The following is a 6,949-nucleotide window of genomic DNA, read 5'->3' on the forward strand; positions in this document are numbered from 1 at the left end:
GGTTTATTTATAAAATATCTGTAAGTACATTACAAAGCAATTCAAATCGGACATTACAGAAAATATCATAAGATATCATGATTCATTTGAGAATTTAAACTCTCAGGTGCCTCAATCTAAATGCAAATTTGGAAGATTCACTAAACATGATAGTAAACTATTCCCATTTCAATATCAGCTACAAGCACCTAGAATACAGAGTCCTGCCTCATGGACCTCAATATAAACCACTGCGTCTCTCTCAGACCTCTTTCGCAAAGGAATATTCTGGAAGAAGATGTATGACAGTCTCTTCACGACCACAGTCATTTCAAGATCAATGTGTGGTCGCACAGGGACCAGGCATCATGAAGGATCTCACAGGCAGTGCCCTTCTCACCACCAGCCCAGCTACATCTTGGTGCTTGCTGGAAAGTTCTGCTGATGAGGCATTCTGCCAAATGACTTTATCAGTTTGCTCAGGCAACCATCCAAGAAGGTCGATTATCACATTTCCCACAGGGCTTTGGAGACATGATGTGCTGACCATGATGGAGTCACGGTCAAAGTGGTTTTCCTGAACAAGCTTTTCCATGAGGGGCAGCTGGTAGAGTATGGTCCAACTACCTGGAGCGTTCTGCCGCCAGACCCATCCTTCCCAGCACGGGGACAGATAGATCCTCAGCACATAGTGACACTCAGTGTTCACAGACAAGGGCCTATGTACAGCTTGATGCAGCTATACACACCTCAGACGTAATCCATCTTTAACCTCTAGATGAAGTAGAGGATGGTTCAGGTGCCCGCTGTGGTGCAGGTTCAGGTATTGGGCCAGATCTGTGCCATGTACAGCAACACCCGACCACCTCTCACCTGATGACTAGGTTTATTTAACCTCCAATGGAGAAGGAGCAGCGCTCCCACATGACCAGTCTCTGCCTCACTTTGACAATAGGCTGCTCCTAGTTTCTAGCAAGCAACTTGGCCCAGCACCTTCAGGTAATCTGTCCTGACAGTGGAGGGGATAAAGAGTCAATCGGCCCAGCTCCCAAAGGTCATGACCTCCCTCTTGCATTGATTTACTTTGGTTCCTGGGACCTGTTTGGCCTGTTCACAGATGCTCATGTGTCTGTGCATTGACAGTGGATCTGAGCAGAAAACAGTACACCTCAGCTCTGAAGGAGAGTCATCTCAATTTGAAACATTAGTTTGTTCTGTCTCCACGGATACTGTCTGACCCGCTGTGATCTCCAGCATTTTCTGTTTACGTACACATTCCAGGGTCTGCAGTTATTTGCTCCTGCACCCCCCAGATGGTTATTGTTGTTGTGTCACCATAGTCTTACCAGACCAAAGGGGCTGCTCTCTCATTAGAGAGAAGCGACTGGTGGTGATTTAACCTGAGGGCCACCAGTCCTTAGGCAAGGGGAGAGGTTGAGAAGGAGACTCCTTCACTTACAGATGGTAAACTTTGACCTCCAGGCCTCCGCTGACTGGAATAGTCATCTCTTCAAACCCACATCCTTCCTGATGGACTCAGGCCGTATACAACACACAAACAAGGCAGCAGAGAAAGGGTAACCCTGACTAATGCCAGGTTCAATTGGGAAACTTCCTGATTCTCACCAAGTGTGTGAGACTGTGTGACTGATGTTTGTGTAGAACAGACGGATCCAATTACAGATCCCCTCCTCAAAGCTCATTTTGGACAGCGCATCACTCATAAAGGTGTTTGATACTCTGTCAAAGGCTGGCTACATCTGTTCCTATGTCTTATGGTAAAGGGGGGAGAGTGAAGGGTTTGGATGGGGGACATGGAATTGGGCATGGTGAGGTTGGGGTGTTTCCAGTCAAGGGGTCTGTGCCACTGCAGTCCAGGGAGTGGGCCATGGTCTTTCCCTTAGATTCCTCAGGAAAGTCCAGGGACATAAACCAATGCAGTCAATGAGATGCATTGGAACCAGTCAGGGGTCTGAACGTGACTTGCACTGGGCTGTCCCTTCATGACAGGCAAGGAGCTGGGCCACGGTCAGTCTGTCAGATCTGTCTGCAGAAGCTAAGGGAGGTGGGGGCCTGTGAGGCACAGAGCCTTGTCAGGATGGCTGGCTGCAAGCTCTGAGATAGGGTACGGTGTAATTGTGAAGGGGGTCACAGCATTTTAAAGGGGGGTGAATATGGTAATGCTTGGCTGGGAAGGGTGCAATGTCGGAGGGTGGGTTGTGGGATCGTCCTGGCTTCGGTGGGCAGGGATAGGGAATCATAGTGAATAACCCACCAGGCATAGTCAGCTCCTATACCAGAATCTGAGTGGGAAGAGGAGGTAACTGTGAGGGATAGGGATAGGGAATCATAGTGAATAACCCACCAGGCATAGTCAGCTCCTATACCAGAATCTGAGTGGGAAGAGGAGGTAACTGGGGGAGTGTATACAGATTGGGTGGGGACATTAGGAAGTGTGAATTCTAAGGGGTTGAAAGAGTGGGTGACAGGGACAGAGACATGGATAATTGGGGCTCACTGACACATTAAAGCCTCCGGAAAAGGAAAGCTCAGTGTTACCTCTCATTGTGCTGGAAATCAAATGTATCGATTGGGAAGAAAATGGCTTTGACCAGACTCAGAGTGAGTGAAGACCACTCGCTCCACAACTCCCTTGTCAGATCCACACCCCCCACCAACCCAACCTCCACTCCTTCCCCTGCAACCGCAAAAAACGTAAAACTTTCGCCCACACCTCCCCCCTTACTTCCCTCCAAGGCCCCAAGGGATCCTTCAATATCCATCAGAAATTCACCTGCACCTCCACATACATCATTTACTGCATCTGCTGCACCCGATGTGGTCTCCTATACATTGGGGAGACAGGCCGCCTACTTGCGGAACGTTTCAGAGAACACCTCAGGGACACCTGCACCAACCAACCCAACCGCCCCGTGGCTGAACACTTTAACTCCCCCTCCCACTCCGCCAAGGACATGCAAGTCCTCCACCCCCTCTCCGGCCTATCACCCTCACCTTAACTTCCTTCCACCTATCGCATTCCCAATGCTCCTCCCCCAAGTCCCTCCTCCCTACCTTTTATCTTAGCCTGCTTGGCACACCCTCCTCATTCCTGAAGAAGGGCTTATGCCTGAAACGTTGATTCTGCCTCTCCTTTGATGCTGCCTGACCTGCTGTGCTTTTCCAGCAACACATTTTTAAGCTCTGATCCCCAGCATCTGCAGTCCTCACTTTCCTCAGAGTGAGGAAAGGCCACTAGTGAACACCTTTCTCTCACAATACACTGAGGGTGTGTTAACTTATAGAACACATTGTAGCTTGTACTGGAATGCAAATAATTTCTGGTCATACTTAGTAAATATTGCAATTTGACTGAAATGAGAAATGTAATATTTTTATTGTATTTTCTGTAATGTCCAACTTGAACTCTTTTGCAATGAAATTGTCAGTAATTTATGAACTAAATATCTGATTGCATATGAAACAATTCTTCGTTCCCAGTGAGTTACGTGCTGACAGTGCCTGATGGGACGTGTCATGGGCTTGGTGCCTTTGACTGTTTCTGTCAGGAATCTGAGCGGAGTGTCCATTCTGTTACCAACCCCTCCCGACCATCCAGCTATATCGATGGTGCCACTGAGTCACTGCCCAGACTGACTGACCTGGACGTTGCCAGCAACACTAGGAGCAGAGACTTGTTTTATTTGTGAAAATGTACTTTATTACACAATAAATAACCATATTTCTCATCTTAGGTGCCTCAATTTTCAAAATGTGAACATTTACTGAACATGACCAGAATTTTGTAAGGTTGGAGGAAAAAGATTTAAAAGGGATCTGAGGGGCAACGTTTCACACAGAGGGTGGTTCATACGTGGCATGAACTGCCAGAAGAAGTGGTAGATGGTAGTAGTGGTACAGGGACAACATTTAAAAGATGTTTAGGTAGATACATGAATAGGAAACATTTAGAGGGATACGGGCCAAACACGGGCAAGTGGCTCTAATTTAGTTTGGGAAACTTAGTCCCTCTTTTAGTCTCCAGGGTCTGAAAGGGAAGTGAACATCAAGGGATTCGTCATCCTCAGGAGCTTTCAGAAGGTGAGAAGGAGAGAGAAAGAGAGAGAAAATTATGAATGAAATTGTACTGACTCCAGAAAAGCTGCAGAACCTGATCCTGCTGCAGACTATGGGGGTTGATATTAAGACAGATCTCCAAGAGGTGAGGAACCAACAAGCCTTGCTGTTGTCCCAGAGGCCTCCAAGATAATCTGCTGGTCCAGGGTCCACTCCATGGAGCAAGATGAAACGGTGTCATATTTCTTCATTTAGAAGGTACACAGGGAGGGCTCCGTAACCAGCAGCCTGGTGGGAGAAGATACACAGGGAGGGCTCTGTAACCAGCAGCCTGGTGGGAGAAGATACACAGGGAGGGCTCTGTAACCAGCAGCCTGAAGGGAGAAGATACACAGGGAGAGCTCTGTAACCAGCAGCCTGTAGGGAGAAGATGGCTCAGTAATGTCACAGTCTGGCGGTTTTTGGATCAGCAAATCCTTTTCTGCCAGATTGTATGATGTGAAGGTCATAAGAAGCAGATCTTCCCAGTTATTCCTGTTTCTCTCACAGGGGTCTCAGATGACAGCACACAGGACAGGCTGCACAAACCGATAAGTCTAGATAAGCTGACACAGGCCTTCGAATCCTTTGGGAAGAGTAAATCTCCTGGAAGCAATGGCTTGTTACTGAGTTATATTTGACTCTGTGGGATGTGATGGGTGAGGAGCTGACAGAGGTGTATGAGAGTCTGCTTCTGGTCAGGAGCATGTAGGAATCCACAAGGAAGAGCATCATCACCCTCATCGACAAGGGGAAGGGGAAGGGGAAGGGGGAGAGGAAGGAAATCAGGAACTAGTGATTAATCTCGTTGTTGAATGGAGATACCAAATTCAATTAAATGTCATCATCAACTGGGGATGGTAGTTCATTCTGACCAGGCCTGCACTATGGCAGACAGCGATATCTGAGGAAGAGAACCCTGTGCTATTCAGAAACACAGTTGTCTCTTTGGAGAATAGGACAGTGGACATAGGCTTCATCCTGGACCCTGCTGTGTTCTTCCAGCTTCCTGCTTGTCTACATAGTATATCACACAGCTCCATGACAGATGTGGTCTCCAAAATGGGATTTGGGGAAGAGATCTACAATTGGATCCAACTGTTCCACACTGACATCATTAGTGCAGTCAGTGGGTGGGAATCAGGAAGATTCCTGATCAAACCTGGACTCAGGCAGGACTGCCCACTTTCTCCTGCCTTGTTTTTGTGTTGTATACAGCTGTTTGCTGAGTCCATCAAGCAGAGTGTGGATTTGTCTTGGTGACTATCCCATGCAGTAGAGGCCTGAAGATCAAGGCCTTTCTGTATATGGTGCCACTGTTTTCTGTTCAAATCCACTGTCAGTTCACAGATTCACAAGCACTTGTGAACAGTTCAAACTGGCCCCAGGAACCAAAGTAAATCAAGACAGAATATTACACACCTTCATGAGGGATGTGCTTTTACCAATGGGACTGGTATTTGGGTCAGTTTTACAAAACAATATGTTATGGATTAAAACAGGGATCAAACTGTTTTGTTTCGGTGATATATAGTGAGGTAGGTTTAATAAATTATATCAGAGAAAAAGATCTCCTCGGAAGCAGTGACCACAACTTAGTTGAACTCAGCATTCATTTTAGATAGAGGTAGTTAGGTTGGTAACAACTTGCTGAACTTTAGACCATAAGACCATAAGACATAGGAGTGGAAGTAAGGCCAAAGATCTCCTCGGAAGCAGTGACCACAACATAGGTGAACTCAGCATTCATTTTAGATAGAGGTAGTTAGGTTGGTAACAACTTACTGAACTTAAATAAGTGTAAGCAGAAAAGATTGAGAGCAGAGCTGGCTGGAGTGGACTCAGGAGTTTAACATTTAAGAAAATTGGGCATGGCTCACAGAAAATACAGGAGAAAGTGAGGACTGCAGATGCTGGAGAGTCAGAGTCAAAACATGTGGCGCTGGAAAAGCACAGCAGGTCAGGCAGCATCCGAGGAGTCCTGAATATAGCCCAGTACATCACACAAGCCAGCCTTCCATCAATTGACTCTGTCTACACTCACCTCAGGAAAGCAGCCAACATAATATAAGACACCTCCCTCCCCGGTTATACTCTCTTCCAATCTCTTCCATCAGGTAGGAGATATAAAAGTCTGAAAACACTGACCAACAGACTCAAGAACAGCTTCTTCCCCACTGTTATCGGATATCTGAATGGACCACTCAGGTATTAATGTTGATCTCTCTCTTTCTATGCATTTTGCCTGCAACTGGAACACAGTATTCTTCACTCTGTTCTATTACCTTAATGCACTTGGTAAAGTATGATCTGCCTGTAAAAGACACAAAACAAAACTTTTCACTTTACCCCAGCACGTGACAACAATGAAGCAAATCAAATCAAACCGCCTCCACCTGGCAGGAGAGGGTACTGCAGCCCAATATCATTCAGTGATGATCACATCCAACAGATGGCGCTGTCACACAATCAAACACTCGGGATGGTGGAAATCAGAAATAAAATCAGAAAATGTTGCAGATAAGATAGCATTAATGGACAGAGAACTGGCATTAATGGGGAGTTAGATACTGGGGATGCTGGAAATCCTTGGAGATGGTAGATTTTCTGTAATTCCCCTCCTCAATGATGTAATGAGCTCAATACAGCAATACAGAAACAAAAACAAAAGCTGCTACAAAAACTCAGACTCTTCACCGAACCCGAAATGCTCACTCTGATCTCTCTTCTCAGATGTTGCCAGATCTGCTAAGCTTTTCCAGCAGCTTCTGTTTATGTAAGCATCTGCAGTTCTTTCGGCTGCTATATAAATGCAGCTTTGTTACCCGTCAGTGTTTGGATTTCTCCCTCCGGG

This window comes from Chiloscyllium plagiosum, chromosome 37 (assembly GCF_004010195.1).
Source record: "Chiloscyllium plagiosum isolate BGI_BamShark_2017 chromosome 37, ASM401019v2, whole genome shotgun sequence".
NCBI lineage: Eukaryota > Metazoa > Chordata > Chondrichthyes > Orectolobiformes > Hemiscylliidae > Chiloscyllium > Chiloscyllium plagiosum.